General features: G+C 39.8%; 1 long non-coding RNA gene across 1 annotated transcript; it reads left to right on the top strand.

The window, feature by feature from the left end:
- The first annotated feature begins 961 nt into the window (after window positions 1–961).
- On the top strand, window positions 962–24,842 carry LOC114066039. The gene is made up of 3 exons (XR_003573092.1): window positions 962–1,005; window positions 24,113–24,296; window positions 24,598–24,842. It is a non-coding gene; the product is annotated as an uncharacterized LOC114066039 (long non-coding RNA).
- The last annotated feature ends 1,520 nt before the right edge of the window (window positions 24,843–26,362 follow it).

Here is a 26,362-nt window from a genome sequence, read left to right on the forward strand (position 1 = left end):
GATTTAGATATTTGGTCCCAGCGGCCCTGCCTGTGCTCAGCAAATGGTTCCATGTCACTCGCTGCATCACAATATCGGCGCGGCGGCGCTCGGTGGCAGCTAATCCTCTGAGCCTGTTAATAAGCTTAGGAGCACGTTCATTGAAGACTGACGCGTTAGTCACAAACAGGGAGAAAATATCTACTGGGGGAAGCTGAATTGGTTTTAATCATCTGCTAATCACCAGTAATGAGACCTACTCTGGGGAAGAAAAGAAAAACAGATAGTCAGAGGGAGGTTTTGTTCTTCACAGCGGAGTAACAGGGAATGAGAGGGCAGCTGTTATTAGGAGAGAAAAGACGGAAAGAAAGGAGGGATTTGGCCAGACCAGATGAAACTTCTTCTGTGGCTCACTGTTTTGTTAGCTGAGTGTTTCTTTCATTCAGCCTCCAAAACTTCAGATCTGTCAGCCCCTCTGAAAGCCCCAGCCCACCTCTCCAAGCCGCCGGGGAGAAAAGGCGCCGCCAGCCCGCCCCGCAGCCCCCCGGCCCGGACCCCCGGGCCCCGCCGGCCCCTTCCCCGAGCGCCGCGGCCCCGGGCGCGGCTCCTCCCGCTGCCGGGCAGCGGCGGGCACGGCCAGCGGGGCCCGGAGCCGGCTGGAGGTGGGGGTGCCTTTGCGGGCAGAGGGAAGGGGCCTTCCTGCCCGCTCCTCACCGTCCGCCTCGCAAAGCTGGTCTTCAAGATGCCTCCTGGGAATAAAGCAAAGACAGGGGCGTCTCTGCTGCGGGTCGCGGCACGTTCTGCCCTGGGGTGGGTGGCTCGGCTTCCCACCGGTGGCACCTGAGCAGGGCGCCTGCTTCGAGAATCAGGCATCACGCTCTGCAGGTGAAAGTCGAGCAATAGGCTAAGCTATGACGCTTAAAAGGAAAAGTGATGACGGAACTGTGTTCCATGCACTGTGCAGACCAGCATTCCTAACTCCAAGGTGCTGGTGCGAGGACCTTTGCAAGACACTGGGTGTGGCAGGTCACTCAGTTCCTTAACAGTAGGCCCTGGGTATCTCGTTCAGCTAGACCGTGTTCACTTCTTTTTAAAATTTTAATTGGGTTTAATTTTTGGCTTATAATTGTGCATCTGGCTCAGAGAGAGGAAGAAAGCCCTTAGCTATATTTTAAAAAATCCAATCTTGGATGAGCTCTTTAAGTGATTATAAAGTTGACTAAATGTAAAAGCTTTGCAAAGGCAGTAATTTCAGACACACTTCTGGCTGCTAAGACATGTCTATGTTTCATTTTCTGTATATTTTTAGGGAGCTTAAGTGGGGTGGGTAGCTCACTCATTGGAAAAAAAAAGGGGTTTTTAAATGTCATGCTTCATTTGGCTGTGTGGAAAAGCTGAGTATCAGATGTCCTGTCAGGAAATAAGATACACTGATATACAATGTGCAAACATTTTATTTTGAAGAACTCCTTCACAGTCTCACTTCATGGAAGTGAGTTGCCCAACTTAGTCACACAGCAAAGAGAAGTCTACATCCTGATTTAGGCTTAATTTCTTGGTTTAGAGCTCATGGCAACAGGATATCTGAAAGGGAAAGCATGCCTCAGGTTTTTTTTATTGTGGCTCCAGTAATTCTTATCATCACCATCAGGAAATGGGTCCCAGTACACCAGGATATGGAGAGAACATTAGCCGGGAGAAATTTTTTAACCTCCTCTTTATAGCTTGTTTATTAAAAGTGGAAGTGGGAACTATCATTTTCTGAGAAACATCACGGAGTCATGTTTCTGATTTTGGAGAAAGGCTCTGGAGGTCTGGGAATAGGTGGTATTAGTGAAAAACGAAACATCATCAGGCAGTATTTTTAGTCTTTTTCAACAGAAAGGCTTGAGAAGCTTTACATGTGAGAGCAGACAACACTTCTCTAAATGCCCGTTGTTATGATATGACCTTATTCTTGTGCCACCAAAAGCCCTTTGACTTACACTGAGGAGACAGAAACAGTTATTTTGTAAAGGAAAGAAATTCAGGAAAATTTAAACTCCTTTTCCGTTGTCCTAAAAGAACTGACTTGTATTTCCATTTACTGCTGTTGAGTTACCTCTGATTGTGTAGCTCACCTTGAATGAAGAACAGAACTGTTTCTTAAAAGTGGCTATTTTGGGGATCATTATCTTCATTGGCTTCACACAGATAGCCTGAAAGGTCTCACAGAAAAAAAAAAAAAAAAAAGGTGTTCAAGGTGTTCAAGGCAGAAAGAATCCTCTTACCTGCCTGTTCAACAGCTCTAGGATTCTCAAGCTATAAACAGTTATGGATTGTCATATACCCACCGTTCTGCAGCAGGGAGACAATGTGCAGAAAGTGGTGTTTCAAGATACTGGATTGAAATTTGAGACTGAAAATGAACTTAGAAAAATGTTTTTCTATTCAGAATAAGACTATCAGAGATGCCAGACACAATCATAGTGACCTCATGTATACATTCCTTCCAATTTCGAAGCAACTTTCTATTATAGTGAGCATGTCATCAAAGCCTTGAGGTAATGTTTAATTGCACTCTTTTTCTTTTCTTTTTCCACAAGTATATTCAGTATTGTACTGATGTTTTCTCAGTTAGTTCATCTGTCTCCGTATTTTATCTTTCTGTCTGTCAGGCTTATTAGCATATTTTGACAGATTAAAAGGCTAAGGTCAAACAAGCAAATCCCCAAAGAAATACTGCTAATTATTGTCATATGTTTTTTAAATACTTTTGCTTCTTCAAAGAATTTCATAAGGAACTAAATTCAACTTTGCAGCCTGTTTCTTTCATGAGCCCCTTCCCTCTTTAACATCACTTTTCCTAGGTACTCTCCAATGCCCCTACCCTCACTCTCATTTCTTTAGGCAAGCAATTACCTACTTACAAAAATGCAAGACTGTGCTTCAGGTAAGTTACATTTTGTGGAAGTTACCTGCAGTTCATACTGATGCACACACAATGAGTAGTGTTCAATGAACCAGCAAACATGGGTTTGGGTGGCTTTTCTGTTTCACAACATCTGGAGAATTGAAAAAGCCTTTTTATTGTCGGCAAAGTGACACAGATCATCCTTCTTCCAGAATCCCGCTCAGGGGCGAGTGAGTGCTGCACACAACTGTGGTCAACACCGGGGTCCTTCACACTCTAGCATTTTCCCCCTCTTTGTATGGTGAGGAGGATTGGTTTATGATCTGGAGGTAGAGTCAGAAGGCCAATGAGCTGCATGTTAGTACCAGATGCTTTACAGTTTTCTTTACCTTCAGCTGTTTAGAAGACAAAAACAGATCAGGGTAGATGGTCTTAGAGTGAGTGGAAAAAAAAATTAAAAAAACAAAACACAGAAATCCAACATTCAGTAGGGAAGAGATTGCAGCCACAGTCAGCTGAATACTTTCTGTGTTTATTGTTGGCCAAGGTAAATAATAAGGTAGGATTTCATCAGATAAAGCAGGTAAAGAAAGATATTGGCTTCTTGTGAGGATGAAACAACAGGTGGCTAAAATAAATAGAGGAGGAGTGCTTTTGCAACAAGATAAGCAACAAAACAATCCTAATTAGCTTAATGAGCAGACATGTATTTATCTTATGCCTCCACTTTTCTATTAATTTCCAGACACTTCCATGCTTCAAGACTATATATCTGTTTTTTAAAGGATTAATTGTTTGACGAGTATGCAAAGGTAGCATTGCCAAACCTTGTTCATGGCAGGTAAATCATTACGTGGCCTAAGACAGTGTTCATTAGCAGCATTGTCAATCAAGTGGGAGTCTTGCCAGGGAATTGCTGATGATACGACAGGGTCAGAGACGAAGATATTCAGTCTCTATTCATCCATCAGATTTTTTTTTTTTTAAATCAATTTACAGCGTGATAATTGAGTCAAGTTTATTGTGCTGCCCCTCAAACAATGTAGGATTTGGTGATTATAAATCTCTTGGTATTAAGACCACACAAAAAAGAGGAAGAGAGGAAGAGAGACAAAAAGGAGGAAGGAAGCAGGAGAGTTGGGGTAGGGTGGGGAGATGAAAGCTAATTGCTAATATAAATATTTTAAAAGGGGAAAGTTTCAAATGGAGAAGAACTGTCTTTAAGATCAGAAAAGTAGCTGAGAGATGAAGTCCTCAGTTAAAGAAATTCTTCACTAAAGGTGAAGGGTTAAATTGCCATTCATGTATCCGCATCATCTGAAATTATTCCACTGATAAAACCAATGTGTATCCTTCCCAGGGGAACAATAATGCCTTCAAAAGTATTGTTTCTTTCTACCGTGTTAGAGAGCCCTTTTGTAAAACATTTTCCCCTTCATACATGCAACTGCGCGTGCCTGTGTGCACATACGTGTGTGTAAGGTCTGTGTGCTAACTAGGTCTCTGTGTGAGAAGATTTAAAAAAAAAAAAAAAAAATTAGTGTGGAAGGGGAAAGTGAAAAGTCTCTTTCTAAGGCAGAAACAGAAGTACTTTCTACAGGGAGGAAAGCCCTTTCCTATGAACCTGGGCATGGCTCTGATTTCCAGGGCAAATGTCCATGCTGTATTTCCAGCCCAGGAAAAAGGGTTTGTAAGCCCCCCTCCCATGACCTGCACCCTTCTCACATTTATGCCAAAGAGTTAAAATAAGTGTTGTTGCCATCATGCACAGCCTTCCTCTAAACTGATGTTACTGGCAAATATGTGCTTGCATATCCACTTCCCTCAGTTTGCTGTTTGGCTGATTTCAGACACATGATAACTAGATCATTCCTAAGTTTTCGTATAATTACGTTTAAATATAATTTTGAGCAATTAAAATGAATGGGAGAGGAATTCATATGAAATCTGTCTCAAAATAAACCTATAAAAGTGTCGCATTCCAGGGTGATTTCTTAAACTCCCTTTCATACGGCAATCGTGCTCATGAGCTCTCCTCTCAGACCCCCGACTCTTTTCTGGGGCTCATCAGGCTGATGCTGAACATATTTAAATCCTCCCCATAAAAGGTTTAGTCTAAGTTGCTTCTCCAGTACTTGTTTGAACATTAAATATGCAAATAATCATCATTACACTTCCAACAATTACACATGTTTGCGAGCACCATGTCAAGTACTGGCAGCAGTGCAATCATTTGTAAAGACAAATATTCCATTCCAAGAGATGTCATGCTGCTTAGAAGATTTCTTTTTGTATTAGTAGCCACACTGCTGCTTCATAAAGTGTGCAAATGAACGTGACAGTGCTGCCAATAGCTGCCAGTTCCTTCCTCTCGGCAGAGCAGATGTCAATCAACCATCCCAAACAGACAAGGCCTCGGTACTGCTGCAGACATTAAACATGTAGGATGGAGAAGGGAGGGCACAAACAACACAGGCAGCACAGGGGCTCAGCATACTCCTCGCTCTCCCTCTCCCTCCTCCTTCTCTCCCTCAGCCTCTCTCCCTCTCTCTTTCTCTCTGAGGAGGCCCGAGGCCGTTGGAATATTTTAATTCTGATTTCTGACTATATTATCATGTGTTTGTAACAGACGAATTGTAATTTGTAGCTCTGAGGTGATATGAAAAGCTGCCTGCGACCGTAGGACAGATGCAGGCGTGTGTGGCAGACTTCTCTCCTCGCTGCTCTTGCGTCCTTCTCTCTCTCTCCTGCTCTTTATGTAGTTATGGATAATTGTCAGCATTCACTTTTATCACATCCAAAGTAGCAGCTTAGAGAAGATGCAACTTTAGTCAGGACTAATCTTGCCTCCTCCTGAAGTGGGAAAATCCCAAGTATTTCAGGGTCCTATTGATAACCCTTGTGCTTTTTTTTCCATAAAAGACGGATGACTCTGGCAAGCTTGGGAGACTGCAGATAATGGGATTGACTTGGTACTTAAATCTCAGTGAACCAAGACAGCATAAGTAATTAGTGAATTGGATCCATACTGGGGTGCTAATGATGGCTAATACTGCCCCACACCATTCTAAAACCCACAAGATACACATCCATCTAACTCAGATAAAACAGAGGGGACACTGCTTTTGCAGGCATCATTTATATCTTCCTTAGCACTGAATTTATGCCCTTTTAAAAAATAAATCTAATTTTCCTGGAGTGACATCCAGAAGAACAAGTGACCATTTTGTCAGAAGAGTTCATTATGATCACAAATACCTCTGGTGTTTTTAATTAAGAAAGGCTAATTAAGAGAAACTATGCATTTATCTTCTTATCTAGTTGTCAAGGGAAAAGTCACAAACACTATATGCTATTTGAATGGAAGAGGCAGTTCATATCTTTAATCTTTTTTTCATATTTTACTTTTCATTTTCAAATAGACTGAATCCTTACAAAAGAAGAAAGTTCATTTAAAGAAAGTATTTCTTTTTTTGAAACCAGCACTCCAACTTTTATTAAGTGCAGTTCAACCTCATATGCCAATTTTCCTCCAGGTTAGTACAATTGTATACAAACTAGCATTCTGCCTCATTTTTCTTTCCCCACAGAGTGATAGCATTTTATCAGGATAATTTAGATAAATGCCTTTCCATAGGGTTTGCTTATCCTTCCAGGAGCTATGATCGACAAACAGCCACAAAAGATGAATGGCATCGTGTTTTGATCAAATGTATTCTCATCTAAAAGTAGAGAGGGTTTCAAGGTGAGGGGAATGTCTGTTTTCCTCAGATGTGATCGTCAGAGGGTGGTCCTCCCCCCTCCACTCCCCATGCCCTCCAGTTTGTTACAGTGGCTGTGAGTTAGGATGTTTCTGTATGTGAGCCTGCGCATTGCACGTCCCTAAAACCAGGGGCAGCTCAGTAGAAGGTGTTTTGACTTAATCCAACAGTTTTAGCAAATAGTTTTGTAGAGAAAGCTGAAAACAGGGATGTTGTTTATGGGGAGAGAATGACACACAGAAACTGGCAACTCAGGTACCCAGCTTTTGTGCTATCAGCTAAATTCTAAAGCCAGAAAACTCTTGCCTACTTCAGCTTCTTATTTGCAAGCTTCTTATCCTGTTGTTATGGGACTTTAAAAAAGGTATAACTCGAGGCAAGCTTGGACTGTAGCATACAAAGGGTTAAGATGAAACATAACTGATTAAAAGCAAAAGTGTCTAATGCCAGACACTATCCTTTCCCTTTCCCTTTCCCTTTCCCTTTCCCTTTCCCTTTCCCTTTCCCTTTCCCTTTCCTTTCATTTCCTTCTCTTTTCATTTCCTTTTTTTCTTTTTTTTCCATAAAGATTAAGATGAAATCTTTCTGTTTCTTGACTGTCAGAAGAGTCTTAATTCTGTGCTGGGTTTTTTTCAGCAAGTACCACAGTAGGTGTGTGTGTGTGACCACAGTAGGAAATGCTTTTTAAGGAGAACTTCATATTCCATATTTGAGGAGAAAAAGCTGTTTGATGCAGGGGCTCTTCGTAGTCCTTATAAATCTGTAACTGATTAGGAGGCATTCAGAGCTAATGTAGGATGAAAAGATGGGCAGATTGTCGGCCGAGAAAACGGAAGCAGGGGTTGGTTGGGGTAAGGATCTGAACTAGATTAGTACAAAACCAAGTTTTAGTTGGGATGGAGCTAACGTGTTAGCCTGGAGGCAGGCAGGCTGCCCTTCATCAGCTGAATTACTCTCACCTCAGTGACTCTTTCTGACTCTCAAAAAACCAGAGATTCCCCCTGAAAGTAGTCTTTTGCAAATTGAAGCTTTAACCTCATCCTTTCTATCTGGCCCAGAGATTTGTCTTTCTTTCTTTCTGCACACAAGAACTTTTAGCTTGTGTAGTTGCTAGATGCATGTATTTCTAAAATGATAGGCATTTTTATAATATTAATAAATCACGCAGTCCTTCCAGTCTAAAACCGAACTCTGCCACCTCCCCAACTGGGTTTCCTTTTGCATTTCTGCTTAGCATCAATTCACCTGGCTGCTTCTAGCTTTTAGGACTTGTTGTAATAGTCAAAAAGAAAACAATTAAAAATCTTATTTTCACCATGCAAGACCTGAAGTACTTTATTCTGAAGAAACCTGAAATATTTTAGTCCACATTTGTTAAAGAAGCTCCCTTTTCCTATGTTTCTTACTATAGCTGTTCGCCTTCCATGGATTTAGCTTTCGGAAGAGCTTCATTGTTTATCTTCCTAACAGCCTGCATTTCCCCTTGAATATGATGAATACAGCTGCAGGATGCTGCATCACCAGTTCTGGGAGTTTATCAGATGGTGGTGGTCTTTAAAGAGTTTTCTGGTAGAAAAATAAATGCCTCCCTTCTTTTGACCTAATTTGCTCAAATATTTAGTAGTTACTCCCATTTCTGCTCTCTTCCCTAAAAATAGCCCTAGAAATTGCAGGCAGTGATAGAAATAATGACATGATTGGACAATGGCATCTAAAATACTGCAATTCTCAATTTTTACTTCTGAAATATCACTCCCCATTTTTTTCTCACTAATCAAGAGGACTTTGGCAGAAATCAGAAGAAAAAATCTAGAACTGATATATGATTTATCCACTTACACCTAAGACTTTCATGCAGTATTAGCAGAATTACAGAGCTTGTAGTAAACAGTATTAAATCTCAAACACTTGGCTAAAAGCAGGTCCATAGCCAAGGTTATAGGAAAGGAAGGGTCATTTTTATGAAGATACTGACCTTTCCCAAACTAGGATCTGCCACACATTTCTTTTTCTAATGTTTCAAACTTTGAAAGTTACAGTAAAAGAAAGCAAAAAGAAAAAATGTACAGAGCCCTTACATGAATCTGAAGGCAGGATAGACTACATTAGTGAACTTTTGGGTGCTGAGGTATGGAAGTCAAGATAGCACTTGTTTTTCCCACCCATTGGAAAAATAGTGTGAGCTGCTTGAGCATTTTCACAAGAGGGGAGAAATACGGAAGAATGAATTCTGAATCACTCTTCCCTGCTGCTAAATGCCCAGATTGTTGTTGTCTGCTGTGGGAGAGTTTGTAGAGCACATAGGTAAGCAGTGGAAGCAGAAAAGGTTTATGTAAAAGGAAAGTGGAACCAGTACACGTAAACAACTGTTTCATTCGACTTCTTATTTTCACTTTCCATGATTAAGCACACATGGCAGAAAGACAGAAAGAAACTGGTCTTCCTTTAAAGAAAGCAAGTCAGAATACCATACTTTGCTTTTTACATCTTATACCAGATATCAGGATGCTGATGAAAAAGTGACAGAATTAAAAGCAATTCCCTCAACTTAAGCAAACAGTCCCGAAATCTGCCAGTTACTGGCATATATCCACTGGTTTGAAAGTTTGAAAGCAGGCTAAGAAAATTTAGGAGTAGTTTTTGTTTGTTTGTTCCTGACCACTGATAGCACAAGCTAGCAGCTGGTAGGAGAATAAAGGAAAATGTGTGTGTATTGGCAGCAGACAATTTATAACATGAAGCGATTATTCTCTCAGTCTTAAACATCAGAACTTGTGTCTTAAAAAATAATAATTTGCTTGGACAATTTTACAACTGAGCATTTAGTTTTTCCCATTTTTCCTCCTTCAAAGATGTGTTGGAATTTGTAACCAACAAGATACATAATTTATCAATCTTGTACTATTTTTTTTTTTTTAAGAGACGTTTTTCAATCTTGTGCCTTTTAAAGCTTATTGCAATCCTAGCTTGGTAAACCTACATCTCCACCTAGTGGTTTCACAGAAAGGGGAAGCAATGTGAACATCCAGATAGTTTTCAGTGCAACACCCGTGAGAAGAAACTACGTTCTTTCTGAATGAAATATTTTAAAAGTTGTAATTAAATACACACAAATATATATACATGCTAATTGAATGTTGAAATTTCATTGCCATATGCAATTATATAATGGCTGTTTTATTTCTTAGTGTTTCTTAATGATTTCAACTACCAACAGAAAAACAAAACTTTAGTGCAGCATTGGCTCATTCTGTATTTCACTAACCCCCTAAACCATGTTTGGGCAGTGCTGGAAGATTCCCATCTTTTCTATACCCACATCTCTGATGCAGAGTGTGAACAAAGGTACAAACTAAGCACAAAAGAACTAGCAAGACTTTGAAAATGCCCTGTGATCTCTCCTTTGCACAGTGATGTTTTTCACAACCCACTGGTTCAGCATAATTTATAACTTCTGTGAGGAATTTTCAGGAAATCCATGAAGATGAGAGTGTACATGTGCACAATGAGTGTATCTTAGGTACCAGAGCAAGAAAGATTCCTAAAGCACTACTGTCCTTTTCCCAAAAGATTAATATTGTATTTTCTTGACTCTCAAAAAGATTCTTTCTCCAGTTGTTCTAAAAACAAATTTCTAGGATATCTTTGAAAGATTCTTCTTCAGAAAAGAGAAAATTGGATTACTATAAAAAGCTTCAGTGCCAACACAGTTGTTTACTGTCCCATACAATCACCTTAAACCATCCCTGCTAGAGTTACCTCAGTATATAAAGAAGATCCCTTCAGGTACACAAAGAAACTAATATCTTTCAGTACCAGCAAATCAATTCCTTTTAAAAATAATATATAGGTAGAAATTAAATTAGTCTCCTGATCTTGTCCAAAATATCTTATTTTTCTCAGCTGTAGTTCTCATTCCTCTTTCATGTCTCTGCAGTGTCAGTCACTTCACATAGCAGTGAAAATCCTATTCGTTTAACAAAACATTCAGTTCCATAGGACTATTCACAGTGCACAAAATTAAGCATGTGCCTAAACCCGTGCAAGACTGGATCCTTCACATGGACAGTAGATGTAGTGTTAATTAAATGTTACTTGTAATAAAATACATTAAAGTGATTGAGGCTGCTGTAGCTGCAGTGGGCCTAGAAAGTACAATAATCCTTCACTGTAATGTAGAATCCTCATGTCAGAAACATGTACAGTACTCAGAAAGAGTATAATTAATGTACATTACCATATATACTCAGAGACAGAATATATGAGGGTGCTTTGGGACATGGTTAAATTTTTGTGACTTCAAATTAGGGAAATTTTGAAAATCTACAGTTCAGCAATTTAAAATTATTCAATGGTATCGTAACATTGCTCTAAAACCAAGAAAATGTGAAATAATGTGAAAATATGGTTATATTTCATTAATTAGGTATTCAAGTCTTAAATACTGGTTTCCACAAATACAATAAGTATTGATTTTCTTAGATAATTAAAAATGAATGGCCACCCACAAATAATCAAACTAAATATTTAGTCTTGTATAGTTAAATGAAAAGCTAGATGCTTATTTCAAAGACAGATAGCATATGAAGGTCATTAGAGAGTCCAGAGTCAGTACTGAGATGTTCTGCTGAAGAGCAAGGAGGAATTATTTTGGAGAAGGAGGGACATTTTTGGTGGCTCAGCCTGAGAACCGTTGCTATCTGAGGAGGTCACTGAAATTCAGAGGTGAAAATTGGAGGTGAAAACGAAGCTCATTTTTTCCTGTAGGGAGAGTTTGCCCTTCTCTTGAATAGTGAGACCTGCAGGGCACTGTCAGTCAGCACAGTGAATTTACCAGCTAGAGACCCTGGCTGGTCTTGCCCTGAGCTCTGGTGGCTTGCTAGGCTCCTTCTAAGCAGTTAGAAACAGTGTCCTTTTATGCATGCTATATCTGACACACGCATGTGACAGATGGATACCAAGTACTCTTGACAGCGCCCAGTTAGAAGCCGTTTGGGCGGACAACACCAAGTGCTGCAAAACTCTGGATTAGCTTTTAGGCAGAAAACTGGAGCTCACTGAATAATATGAATGAAAGATGGCAAAACTCCCAGACCTCATTGCCTTTTTACTTTAGCTGACCTCTGACTTCTTTACATTTCAGAATTAGATAAAAAATGTAGGCTATGTAACTTAGCAGAACAGAAAAAAAAGTGACAATGTTGTTAATTTTTCCCCTCTGGTTTAAGTGAAGCCTGAAAAGTAGAAATTCAACCTCTTTAGGAAGAAGATAAGGTCAGAGTCCACCTGGGCTAGCACAGTCTTGCTTGACAGTTGTTGGTTGTGCTCTGTCCAGCTGTTTAAATCCATGCCAACTACCTGAGTTCTTTGGGTAATCTAAGTAGTCGATTAAAAATCTCAGTATGATTGAGCACTCTTCATTGGCTGTCACAGCAATGAGAGCCATAAGTGTTGGTTTAATGATATATGTAGGGGGATGAAGTATCTAGTGTTGCTACTCAAAAGATATTTTTGCTTCTCCTCACTATAAAATTCATAGTCTTACAATAGAGGTAGCTCTAACAGGAATCTGGAAAATCACTTTTTCAGGGAAAAAAAACCCCAAACAAAAAATTTGTGGCATTTGACAAAAGCTCATGTGACTGTTTAGGAAAACTGCAGGCCCCACAAACATTCTGGAAAAAAAATGTTTCAAAATAGCAGATTTGCCTAAGTCTAGAGAATTGCAAATATTTTAACCACTGTAGATTTCTCATCACTTGAGGAGATTTCTCATCAACTGCATCTTCAAGAGAATTATGTGAAACTCAGTGATCCTGATAGGTCCTCACCAACTTAGTATATTCTATGGAACAAAAACAGTTTACAGAACTAGCTACCAAAGAGCAGTCTTCATACCACATTGTCTTTGACCTAAAAGGAAGAGTAATTGTGAGCATACTTTAACAAAGTTTAGTTTTCCAGGTTAATGAGCTCATGCATGTTGACATGTGTGCTATGGTCATGAGCAACTGTTAGGACTTTCAGTGAAATATTGAGTATCACAAAGTATTTATCAAACAGATACAATTAAGTTCACATGATGAAACTCAGATTATTTTATTGTAATATAGTGGATGGATATAAAAACAAACAAAAACCCCCCAACATTCTACACAATTCTCAATTCCTTTACAGATCAAGAAAACATGCAATATCTCACAGCTGTTGTATAACATAGCTGGAAAATTTCTTGTGTTCTCATCATGTGTTCTCTCTTGTGTGCTAGAATACTAGGACTGGTTTTCTCCCTATTCACTTTAATTTTCAGGGATTGAAATAAGCACACACTCTGGGTGAGTCATTATTTCTAAAAGACTTGGGCTCAGAGGTAGAAAGACCACCACATAAAGTAAGTTCTTGAGTTACAGACATGTATTTTTTCAGAGTTTTAGTAGTATAAACTGATATAAATTCTAATCTTGTAACTAATATATAAACTCTAGAATAAATTTATAAACTCTCATCTTATACATAGTTTGCATTTTTCTTCTTTCCATAGTCCCACTGATTAAATTTTTATCATGTTAGTTCTCCTTTTTGGAGGGTAATAGTGGAGATAACAGAGGATGGCACGTTTTTGAATATAAGCCAAGATTTCTCACACCCATGTCAATTTTAATGTAATTTTACCAAAGTGTTCCTGGAAGTCCCTACACACTATGAAGAATTTCCTTCAAAAAACAGAAATCCAGACCTCCTTCAGTCACAATGGAAGTGACCTACAGAGTATCTAAGTACTTGTGTGAGCAGCACAGCACTCCATAATGCCTTGTCTAAGCCACCTGGTGGGAAAAGGCAACTTTTCCTCCTATTTCTGGTTTGGTTTTTTGTTACCAACCACTATCACCCCCTACCAAAAAAAGGTTCAAGATATGCTTCCATTTTGTTCTTTAAACAAAAATAAAAACAATGAAAAACCACAGACAACACAACCCCCAGACATATGCCCTATCTTTCATCTCTTTGTGAATTGTAACTGATGACAAAACCATTTGACTAATTTAATTGGTACACAGATTTGGAGCCATATAAAATGTTTTCCTTTTTTGTAGTAAACCTATATATATGTATGCATATATACATTCATATATATTGGCAAGTAACTTAGAGAAGGAGAGAATATATACAAAATCACCTAGAGAAACATTAAATGATATTAGCAAAAACAAGTCACTGATGTGTCTCCCTTGTGTAAAATCAAAGTTGCAGTGGAGGAGAAGGAGAAGAGTATGCCAGTAAGTCTCCACAGAGAACATAGAGTAAATGTATAAAGATAAGACAAAAAAAACCCCCAAAACTCTAACTCAAAAACAAACCCACACCAAAAAAAAAAAAAAAAAAAAAACAAACACCAAAAAATCCCACAAACAGACAAAACCCAGGCAGAAGTCAGATGTAACATTTATTTAGTAAACTCATATGCAAAAGAGCTTTCACAGTTAAATGAGGCAAGGTGATATTAACATCTATTAGCATCCACTGTACTATTTTTTCTGCATATATGCAGAAAAAACATATATTCAATCTGATGTAAAGGTTTAGCTTCAAACCTGCTAACAGTAACTGTAGGTTTAGTACAAATAAATGTGATTCAGAGCTGAAGTCCTGCAGCATAGTCCAGACCATGTTTCTGCAGGGACTGCCAGAATTTGCTTCAGATTTAAAGGTATTGCCCAGGTTTCAGTCCACCATTTACTAAGGAGATGATGAAGCCTTCAGTTGCAAATATAGAGATTCTCTTCCTTCTTGGCCTTAGTAATTTCCTGTGCCAATAATAGATGAAGTTGCAATGGTTTTGTGTTATGACACAGTTTCTGCATTATTGTACTTGTCTGCTGTAGTTCAGCATTTGTAATGCTCTAGGGCAGCATCTACTGCTGTTGATTTTATATGAATTCTCATGAGATTTTTAAACTTCATCTTTGTGTAAAGTTGAGTCACCTTCCTCAGCTGCTGCAAAGACTCACAAAACCATGTAGACAGCAAGGTTGGTTCCCCCCAAATCTGACAGTTGGTGGTCCTCAGATAGATCAGTCCTGCAACCCTGGGAAAGCCAAGCTGGAAAGCTGAGCTGGTAAGAATTAAGTGTCTTCAATAATACACTAGTAGGGCTTTTGAAAGCCTTGAACTCCACAGGATTTTCTGCCAAGGATTTTCTGTGAGTTTAGCACAGTTTGAAGTATATGGTTTCCAGCAGTCACAACCTCCACAGACTGTGTCAGCCAGGCTTCTGGGAGGCTTCTCATGTGGCTCTACAGCATGTGTGACTTGTGGGATGCCTGTCCCCAGACATGGTTCAGAAGGCCTGAGTCCCCTAACACTATCCAGCTGGATGGAGAAGGCTCTCTTCTGTTCACTACCAGCCTTGCTGACCGTGAGACCTGCTATCTTTGCTTAAGCAAAAACTGCTCAGTTTTTCCATTTAGAAAAGGCAAAAGTATGTCTTTTTTCTCTTCAGTTTCAGTGTTTTGAAGTAAAAACACCAATAGGACAATTCTGTAGGTTTTGCTAAGACATCATTATTTCCTAAGAAAATAGTAAGGAAGCATCTGTTAATGTTCTCATACCAGTGACCCATATTTTTACACAAATATACAACTGCTCTATAGCTACAAAAATGTAACAATGGGTTATGATTTATAGCAGTAAAAACGTTAGAAACACCCCAGTAATGTTCTTGGTTGCTAATTGGTCATTTGCTGCAACTACTTTCTTTACAGACATATGCTCATAGCACCAAGTTGGAGGTTAGATCTCTAAAACAGATCCTACTCAAACAAAAGAGCCCAGATGGCTGAGTGGAACACAACAGCTACCAATACTATTGTTTATCTGTGGAGACCATCTTTAAACACAGGCCAAATCATGAATGGATCTTTAGCTGTCAAGCAAAGCTGTAGTGGATAGTCATAGGGAATATAAAATCAATTAAAAAAATTATTAAGTAGTTTAAAAAGGCTGCCCCTGCAGTAGAAGGTGAAGAGTTGTAAGTAAAAAAGGAGTTTATTCATACAAGTTCTTCTTGGAAAGTTTAACCTTTAAATATCCCTGGTCTTAAGGTATCTGACAAACTAGTTCAGTGGGCTTAGGTCATACTTATTCCTTCCACTGCAATGGACTAAACAAAGGCAAGTTTGTGGCTCCCAGTGCTTCTTCAGCAGTGCTTCACTGTCTGGTGGACAGTAACAGAGCAGGTAAATCTTATTTGAGGTCCTCCTGCTCTGTCTAGTTATAATAAATTACTAACTAAATTTCTTACTAGGCATAAAGCTCTTGATAAAGATTTGCCCTACACATACTCTTTTTTATTATTATTATTTTTTCATTTATATACAGTGTACCAAATTTGTCTGTGACTGATTTGCTTCTCCTCTACAACCTGGCAGAAGAAAATTTTTATGTGTTGACTTTCACCATGCTAGAAATGCCAGGGGAGCAATGCACAATCTGATAAAGTCCTCTTCAGGAAAATTGGGGATTTTCCATTTTTTGAAAATTCAAATCATCTCAAGTCAGGATGTCTTTTCAGGAGATATGCTCCAGCCTTAATTGGGGTGCTCAGTCTAGGGTAAATGGGTGAAATTTAAGGGCCAGCAATATATAAGCAGTTTTTCTCAATAATCTCACAATCTCTTCAATTCTATGCATTTAAAATGAAGAATCTTGCAGTGTGCAGCCTTCAATATGGTAAGTATTCTTGGAATATGGGCAAAGCATTTATACCCAGTAAGTAACTTTACATCACTTGCACAGTGAATTATTTCCCACTCTCCATAAAACACAGTATAATTGAGTGCAAGTGCAGATTAACAGGGTACAAGAACATGTATGGTTTCTCCAACGTTGCTTCAAAGCCATTGTGCAGCGGCTGAGAAGCCCCTTCAAGCCACATGACTGAAATCTGTCCTCTGTGAGCCTTAACGCCTCACTGTCTGCGGTCCAAAACTATAGCCCTGTGATGTCAGGGTGACTCTTCAATCCCTCTTCTGGATGAGTCTTTGAAGGAAAGACAAGACAGATCCTCAGAATCATGGTCTGAGGAAAAGCTTTGCCATCAGAACTGTTAGAAATGCCTCTGCTTTGCCCAGAAGTTTGAAAATACAAAGATAAAAAGGCTAAAAAATATAAAAGAAAGTGTGAGGCAACAATAACATCAGGTAAGAGAAGATAGGATGATGAGTGGTTTGAGAGCAGTTAATACCTCATTTGGCTTTCTACAAAGGTGTGTATTACATAAGGAAAGATTACCATCCATTTTATTCTTTACATCTCCATGTTGCACAGACGTATGATGAACATCATTTCGGTGGGAAACACTTGGGAGCTGCACTGTGTCTGTCACAATATGTCAAGTCAAACATACGAGCTTAAAAAGTGCCTTGGTTTTGCTCAATTAGAACTGTTTGCTTTGTGGACCTCCCATTAGCAAGTATAAATTTGTACAGTTGTCACCATTTAAAAATCAATATTTACCAAGGGTTATCACATCATCAAGCCTAGGACACTAAGTAGTTCCTTAAACTTTGAGCAGAAAATAATACTGCGATCTGGTAAATATTTAACACACGTATCATTTTATGGTAACCACTACTTTTGATACAGGTGTTCATTACCTCTTCCTGGCTAAACCTTCCATTAAATTACATTGCACTGAACTTAGGCTTCACTTGAGCCAGGCTGCAGTTAAAGGAACTGAGAAGAAGAATATAGTTAAACAGACTATAATGAATATCATGAAAATAACTGTAATGAATAATCACTTTGATTTTTTGCTGTCCTCTCATCCCAAATCATATAATTCAGCATGGATTCTCTGTGGAAATACTGAATTTATGGTTAAAATATATCAAGGTAAAAGTAACTCAAGGTTCCTTTTTCCTTTGTGTGTAATAAGAAATTTTCTGTTCTGCAAGGAGGGCTCCCTAGTAGCTAGCTACACTGTCCAGTTACTTTCAATCTAACCACCCTTCCTTTCATGTGTAAGTAACAGATGTTTAAGACATAAGAAATTAGATAGACTGTGATTACTGAGAAACAACTTAATTTCAATTCATTACTTGATGTTCTCATTCACTTGTTCCGAAAATGACAGTAGTTAGTAGGGTTGTTGGGTTTTTTAATTGACATATTTTATGTTTAACAATCAACTTTAACTTAACCTATGCACACCTCTAATTTTGAAACACATCATTTGCGAGCTAATATGTCACTTTTTCATTGTAAATTGGAATTATTTCCAAAATGGCTTCACTTTAATTATATGTACGTGTAGAACATAGCCAGCTTGTTTTCATGTAGCCTACAGGAAGAGGTAAGGAGAAAGCAGGAAACAACAGTTTTGTTTTTCTACCTTTCCCAAAACTGAATCTATTTCCTCCCAGTTTTCTAGAAAAGAGGTATTTCAAATGAGCTAGAGGGAGGGCTTGGCAGGGGAGAGATTAGGTTTGGGTTTTTCTAGTGAAAAGAAATAGGCATGATTAAGAAACTGTCTTGGATAGCTCATTAGCTTTCAAATATTGCATGTGTTTGGCTGATAAAGGTAATAATGTTCACACAAGTACTGTAAGGCATTTGACTTTGTACCTCACAAAATGTGGATTAAGAAAGTAAAACAATAAGAAACTTAACGTGGTGTATCTTGAATAGCTTAAAAAGTACGAGTTTTTCTTGTAATTGCAAACAGGGAATTCTCACAGAAATTATGTTTTCTTAGTCACATCCTTAGGGATCAGTTTTTAATGCCATGCTGTGAAATGTTTGTATTGGTGCAGAGGAAAAGACTTAGACTAGGTGTTTGAACAACTTTCTGAAATATAGTACAGTTCACTGTTACAAAAAGCATACATAGGAAAACTATGGTTTCTTATTGAAGATTTTTAAGAATTGTTTAAGTAATATGTTGGGTCTATGTAGATTCACTTGCATCTGATTTCTAGTAGGAATATGGTCTAGATGACTCTTTGAGATTCCTCCATATCTGCATGATTTGAAGACAAAGTGATCACTGGCAAAATCTGAGGGCAGTCAGGAAACTGTAGCAGTGATAAATAAAAAGAGGATAGACTGCTGAGATAATCACGTATAAGCAAGCAACACAGTGTTGGAGCATAGCCACAGCAACAGGCCAGTGGGGAGAGAAGGGGACAAGATGGAGCATAAAACTCACCAGCCTGGATGTTAACGCTGTATGTCACAGAACTTCTGTCACCTATTCTGATCTTCCCAGTCCAGAGAAAAGTCCTCAGAATGCTTTATAATTCACCTTTGCAATAACTGACCCCAGCAAATTATGCCTTTACAGTTAATAAGTCAGGCAATGTTTGCAGGGACAAGTATAATTTTTTTAAGTCTAACTCATATCACTGGAAAAAACCCATACGAGCTGTTAAAAGCCCTAAATCTCCTCTTTTTTCCTCAACTGTATCAATCTGTCTTGTAAAAAATACTACTGGGCCTTATGAAGTGTGGGGGTTTTTATACCCTCTGGCCATTATAACTATAACAACCCCACTGTATTCATAAATTGAAACAAGAAGTTACGCTTTCTGTCAGTGACAGGAATTAAGTCCCAAACAAAGTGCTTACACATGTAATAGACTCCCTATCGGGGGGGGGGGGGGGGGGGGGGGGGGGGGGGGGGGAGGGGGGAAGCTAGATATTTTTAATAAATTATGTATATTCAAGAGGAGCTGAGATTTGGAGGTAAACCAAAGAGTTTAACAGGCTTTTGGTCGTTGTTAAATGGTAGGTAAAAAAAATGGATGAATCCAGTTATTCCATTTGGTTTCACAGTCTGTGAATTTAGAGCTTTGTAATTTAATATCAGGAGCTGCATTAAAAAAAAAAAAATGAGTAGAACAGCTCTAAACACACTCTTATTTCTAGTTTATTATTCTAAATTTGAGGCTGCTACATCTCTCACTTTTTATTCTATGTTCACCTTATAAAAAGCTCCACAGAATGAGAGTCAGGCCAGGCCAGTGTAGACAGGCTTTTAAGCAATCTCCTCAAGCACCACAAATCTATGTTCAAACCTTACAGTTTATCACATATTAAGCCTATCCAGATGGTAAGTGATACGCTGGTATTAACAATCCACATCCATTTCCACTTCCTTCTCTGTAGAAAATTGCCAGCAAGTCTCCCTGGTGGTCTTTTAAAAGTAAAGGAACTTGCATATGTACAAGTGTACACCACATATATTATGGTATTTTGCTCTGAACTAAAAAACAAGCTCATAGTAATTTAGAATCTGAAATATGTAACAGAACAGAGCTTCAAATGGTATGAAATTGTGCTATTTGCAAGTACTTTCCCTAACTGCCTGTGGCAGTCCCAGGATCTTGAAGACAGGACTTGGAAAAAGACAAGTGGTTTATCTGCCTGTCTGTGAGAGCTGGAGTGATGGGGCTTTGTGAGAATAAATGCAGGACTCTTCTCTCCTCATAGCAGCACAGGCGTTGCTATAGCTCCAGTTCACAGTGCCATCAGCTGCACACCCAGAACAAACACATCAAATTTATGACTGGGGGACCTGGAGACTTTTAGTATACATACCAGGCACCAGAAATAAGGGTGGAGTTGCAGAACAGAGTGAGCTGGCAAGGAGATGTAGTCGTAGTTAGTTTTCCAGTGACTATAACAAAACACATAACTAGAGAAAACCCAGCCTTGCAGAAAGTAGGAAAACTGTAGATTTACACCTGTAAAGATTTACACCTGTAAAGATTACTTGCAGATCATTAGGGCTGCCTTTCAATTTTTCCAGAGGTTTCTCAGCTTTCAATACATCCCAGCAGAAGGCACCTCAGCTCTCTGATTTCCTGTTGCGTTGTTCCACTGCAAACACCTTTCCCTTCCCTGTCCTTCTGTTATGAACACCTGTATGCCTGTGGGGTTAAGGCCTGGGACCCCAGCCTCTGTCCCAGGAGAGGAAGACCAAGATGTGAGGCAACAGACATTCGGGATGCACTGCTCAGCTCTGCAGTTTAGATGGGGTGGAAATGATACTGTCTAAGAGCAGGAGCTAGTAGAGCTTTGTGAACCTGAGGTTTCAGGAACTCAGGAATCTCCAGTCTTTTATTTCGTCCTTCTTTGGCCCTCTGTGAATGTGCATCGCGTAACAGCAAGACAAAAACCTGAAGCCCAACCTCCTTGTTTAACCCTTGGACATGTTACCGAAGTCTTGCCAAGCTACTGCCTTCTGAAAATCTTTCCCCCCGCCCTCCCCCTCACCCCCTGTTTTAATTGCCTAATTCCACCCAACAGTTTTCTCCTCTTCGTTGTTACAGTGAGTAAACCATTTGGGACTTAAAAGTCCCATCCTCCAGATGCCTTACTCAGCTTCATGTTATCTAGAGCCTTGAAAACCTCAGGGCTGTTTCAAGTCACCTCTTCCTCAGGTCTGTCTCCTCCTCTACAGCACAGGCAGTCAACCCTTGCTGGCATCAGCCTGAGCATTTAGCAGGAGGGGACAACCAAGATGGTCTGATAGGTAGCTTGGGGCAGCTCATTTAGATGTCTAACTTAAGAAGAATAGGACAATTAAGTATCAGAGTTAGGAGTATTCCCATCCTTTTTATTTAGCCAGAGAAAGAAGTAGATCCCTGTAGTGGGTTGACCCTGGCCAGATTCCAGGTGCCACTAAAGCTACTCTCTCACTCTGCTCTGCAGCTGGTCAGAGGAGAGTAAAAAAAAAAAAATAAACAACTTAGGATTCATGAGTTGAGATAAGAGCTGGGAGAGGTGACTTACTGATCACCATCATGGACAAAATAGACTCAAAGTGGGGATATTGCTTAAATTTATTAGTAACAGAATCAGAGCAAAAGAGTGAGAAGTAAAATCATCTTCCCCCCCCCCCCCCCCCTTCCTTCCAAAGTCTATCTCCCCCCCTGAGCAGCGCAGGGAGATGAAGAATGGGGGTTATGGTCACTTCTTGTTTCTGCTGCTGCTCAGGGAGAGGAGTCCTTCCCCTTCTGTGGGGTCCCTCCCACGGGAGACAGTCTTTCATGAACCTTTCCGGCATAAGTCTATCCCATGGACAACAGTTCTTCCCAAACTGCTGTCCCATGGGTCACTCCTGCATAGGGTGCAGTCCTTCAGGAATGAGCTGTACCAGCGTGGGTCCCCCACAGGAGCCACAAGTCCTACCCGGGAAAAACCTGCTCCAGTGTGAGCTACTCTCTCCACAGGCTGCAGGTTCCTGGCAGGACCCTGCTCTATCTTGGGCCTCCCACAGGGTCACAGCCTCCTTCAGATGTCCACCTGCTCCAGCATGGGCTCCTCCATGGGCTGCAGGTGGGTTTCTGCACCTCGATGGTCCTCCATGGCTGCAGAGGCCTCAGCTCTGGTGCCTGAAAATCCTCTTGCCCCTCCTTCTGCATTGACCTTGGTGTCTGCAGAGTTGTTCAGATATTCTCACTCTGCTCTTCCATGGCTGGAATTTTCATCTGTGCAACAACCTTCTGTTCGTAAATATGTTATCACAAAGGTGTGACCATTGCTCAAATTGGCTCGGCCTTGGCCAGCAGCAGGAAACCCATCCTGGAGCCTACTGGCATTGGTTCCATCAGACTGGGGAAGCTTCTAGCAGCTTCTAATAGAAACCACTCCTGTAGACCCCTCACTACCAAAACCTAGCCACAGAAACCCACTACAATCCCCTAAGCTCAGTTCCTTGCAGAATCTATTTCTCCTCATTGAAATTTGGAAACTAATGGAAGTTCGCAGTTCTAAAGGTGTGTATTAAGTCCCTGCTTTTAGTAATTTGGTTTTTTTATGGAGTGTTCATTAAAGACTGTATCCTTGAGGACTCTTACCCTGTGTTACTTTCAAGCTCTGTGTGGAGAACTGTCCTACTTTTCTTTTGTTGGGTTGTGCAAAAATCAACTTGCATTTTGCCTTGGGAAAGAGGCTGGATTTGTATTTGCTTAGCCCTAAGACTTGTGCAGAGAAAGCAAGTTTGTCATGTATCTGTCATGACATTATCTAGATAATTCCTTTTGATAAGCAGTATCATTTTTCTGGAGCAGTATTGAAGAGGACTTTACCCTGGAGTGAATTGAGAGCAGCTGATATGGTTGGATAAATACTCAAGTTCTGCCTGGTATCAGTTATGTGCTTTCCATATGAAAGACAATCTGTGCTCTTTGATTGTAAAAAATGTCTCAGGTTACTTTAAAAATTATTCTCCAGACTTGATATTTTAAAGTTGTCTCTTTTTCCAAATCTGGCCATTAATACATTCAGAAAAAGAAGGTATTTCTGTTAAAATGCAGCATTGTACAGACGGAGCTTAGAAACAAACTTGTTTCTTTCACAGCAGCTACACCACTATTTCTGAACTCTGTGGCTGGATTGATGTTTGGACCCCATCATGGCAAATGCAAGAGCTTCAGTGGACTGCAAAAGCCAAACAGAGATATCACATTCCAGCAGGAAAAAAATTCAAGGTGTGATTGCAACCCACAGCTCCCTTCCTATGAAGTATTCTGCCATTGTCAAACAATTGTGAAACAAAAATTCTGCAAAATATAGGGCATCTAAGCCCAGGATTTCTCTGTACCAGTAATAGCATTGCTGCCACTTGCTTGAGCACTGATAGCAGATTAATTTCCAAAAATACCACTATGGACAAAGCGATAGAAAGCACTTATTGTTCAACTTGAATACATACCTCAAGGTGCCCCAAGAAAGCTGGGTCTTGCTACTTTTCCTTCTACTCTCGAACTCTCTGCCATAGCTTTTGCTCTTTCCTGCATCCACACTCACAGCCCACATATATGTGCAGAACAGGTGGTACATGAGGGTGGAGGAGGGCGCTGTTGATACCCTCAGTGAGTTAGGGGGCTGGTGACATATCGAGGTGAGGGAGCAGCAACAGCCCGCACACTTATCCATCACCTCCGACCCATGAGCAAACGCCACGGCTGTAAGAGCTTTTGCCAAAGGAGAATGAACAACTGGAGAGGCAGTCTTCCCAGCTACTAGAGTGTTATTACACGTCTTGTATTTTTTCTAAACTGCAATCCCTGGAGGCAAACTACACAATCTGAAGATTTCACATGTCATTAAAAGTACATGCATACAAACTCGCACATACAAACATTCTCAGGTGTTATTTTAGTGGAACAAAGCTTGAGAATATGGGGGGGAGGGGGGGGAAGTCCAATTCTGTGGACAAAGAAAAAGAAAAGAGTATTTTTTAATTGTTTAAATGTTGTGAGCCAGTCTCATAATTTCTCAGCATTTGAAGCCGGCAATAATTTATATTGCAAGGTACATGCCTTAACACAGGTGAGACTTGTCTGCTAGAGAATCTAAAGGCAATATCTTTTATGGTCACAAAGCAGCCTGCCAAGTTGTGCTTTTACTCCGTCTCCCATTTCCTTACAGCTCTCTGATTCTTTTTTCCCTTATTCTTTTCTTTCCTCAGTGCTCCCCCCAGTCATCTACCCTCCATCTCACAAAGAAGAGAGAGGCTTGTGAATTTGTTATACTTTGTGTTGGAGCACAGGAGAATTCTGGAGGGATCAGGCGAGCTTGTTTTCATCTTTTATGAGCAGCATCTCCTTCCCTCTGCGCTGCAGCCTGTGGTGACACTGACCTCTGGTGATCACGTAAGTAACACGCTGAAGTGACACAGCTGCAATTTTCAACTGCGGTGACATTTTTTGCCAGAACAGTGTCTCTTTAATGAGACTATATTTTTTCAGTCTGTTTTGCACTATGACAGACAGACACAGGTACATCTTCTGTGGGCTTGCTCCTACTCTGGTTTTACACGTGGGAATTATCACAGACCTTCTGTTACTCAAATAAGTTTTATACATTTCTCAAAATACTTACTGCATACAATAGAGAAGTTTATCATCTGTCACACTATTTCTTGAAAACTGACTTACATATTATGTTTCTCAGGAACTTTAATTACTAAAATGTTCTGAATAAGGCTGTGGCCCATGCAGAAGTGACACTGTGCAGCCTCTTGAAGCACGCTTCCATCTCCGTGATTTCTCCTTGTACTCACCAAACATGACATTAACTCCACTGACGTGAACAGAAACCAGATCTCCACGCAGGCTATTTTTTGTCCATTTAGCCAAGAAAAGCAAATAAATCCAAGGCTAAGGCTGCAAGTTTTCAGTTGCTCATTTTAAATGTGCTCTATTATGATACTGGAATGATCTCAGCACACTGATGTTACAGAACTAAATATGTGCTGCAGACCTTGGCAGAAGTGAGCATTGAGTTAATGAAAAGAATTTCAACTTGACATTCACTCTATTTTGTAACCTTAATTCCTCTCTAATTTAATCTTTGGAAACTTTAGAGCCCAATCCCATGCAGTTGGAGTGAGAGAAAGTATTATGTTGCCTATTAATCATTAGAGTAATGACACAGGTATTGGAAAGCCCACTTTGAATGAACTTTAATTAAAAATTATGATACCCTTATTACGTAAGCGATGCTTTTCGAACATCATCCGGTACTGCTGTAGCGCAGTAGGTACAAGCAGTTCTTGAGCTTTAGGATAGCTTAAAATGCAAGGAAAAGAGGGAAGGATTAATTAAAAGCAAGCTTTTTAAGTAAGTAAAAAATTGTTTTCTGCAAAAAAACAGATAGCAAGGTGTCAGGTTAGATAAAAGATATAGACAGCTAGATACTAATCCCCTTGACTGTGTGCTTAACTTTTCTTCTATTGATAGGTTTGCCTAAGTAGTATTAAAACATTTCATGAATCTGCTTAAAACACTACCTTACTGTAGCAGAATGAAAATGAATGCTCAGTAGTCTGCTGTATGCTTTTAACAAACAGATTTCATTTATTCCTTTGAGCCAAGCAAAATTAGAAGGACCTAGAGGTCTCTGATCATTTGCCCAAAATTAATGATCAGTTATTGAATAATTAACTGTCATTGATATCTCATTTCTAAACAAATCAATGGACCCATTTAAGTGTTTGTGTAATGACAGTAATATAATCCTTCCTCGTATGAACTGCAAGTGAATAGACCAAAGAGAAAATGCACATTCTCCACCCGAAGTAATTATGAGACCTACTTAAAAATCATTTGCTTCAGCAGAAATGTAAAGTATTTTTCTGCATAATTTACCTCCCAAATGTGTGCATTTGGCTTCCACATTAAAAAATGAACCCTGTATGAGTGGAGGTAGTTCTCCAATGTCTTGAAATGTGAGAGCATGGGTTTAGGTGATACTTGTGAAAGCGTGGCAAGGCACCCACAGTCATGGTGTCTGAAGGACTTGTGGAGCAGGGTATCCAGGGACCGTCCCGCCAGTCAGGGTCTCGTGAGGGGCATCACGCGACTCATGCAAACAGACTTGCGGAAGATGGGGTCAGGGAGAGAACGTAAGAGACAGATCACTGGGGTTCATTAATCTCTTCCTCCCGACTGTGCACTGCTTTCCTTCCCACCACCCAGCACTGCTCTTCAAGGCAAGGCAAACAGAGTGTGGTAATCTAGAATTTAAAGCAGAAGGACTATCTCTTTTAAAATACTATAATGTGTTTGTAGTGCATGAACAAAATTGCTGTCACCAAAGAAGATAGATTTATAGATGACTCCATCGTTGTATTTTTGAAAATATTCTGGAGTGTCAAATACAACACTTTACACTGATTGTCTTAATAAACAGCAGTAGCACGTATGCACTTCAGGAG

Source organism: Empidonax traillii, unplaced genomic scaffold (assembly GCF_003031625.1).
Source record: "Empidonax traillii isolate 1590-97213 ecotype Southwest subspecies unplaced genomic scaffold, ASM303162v1 scaffold725:size316836, whole genome shotgun sequence".
NCBI lineage: Eukaryota > Metazoa > Chordata > Aves > Passeriformes > Tyrannidae > Empidonax > Empidonax traillii.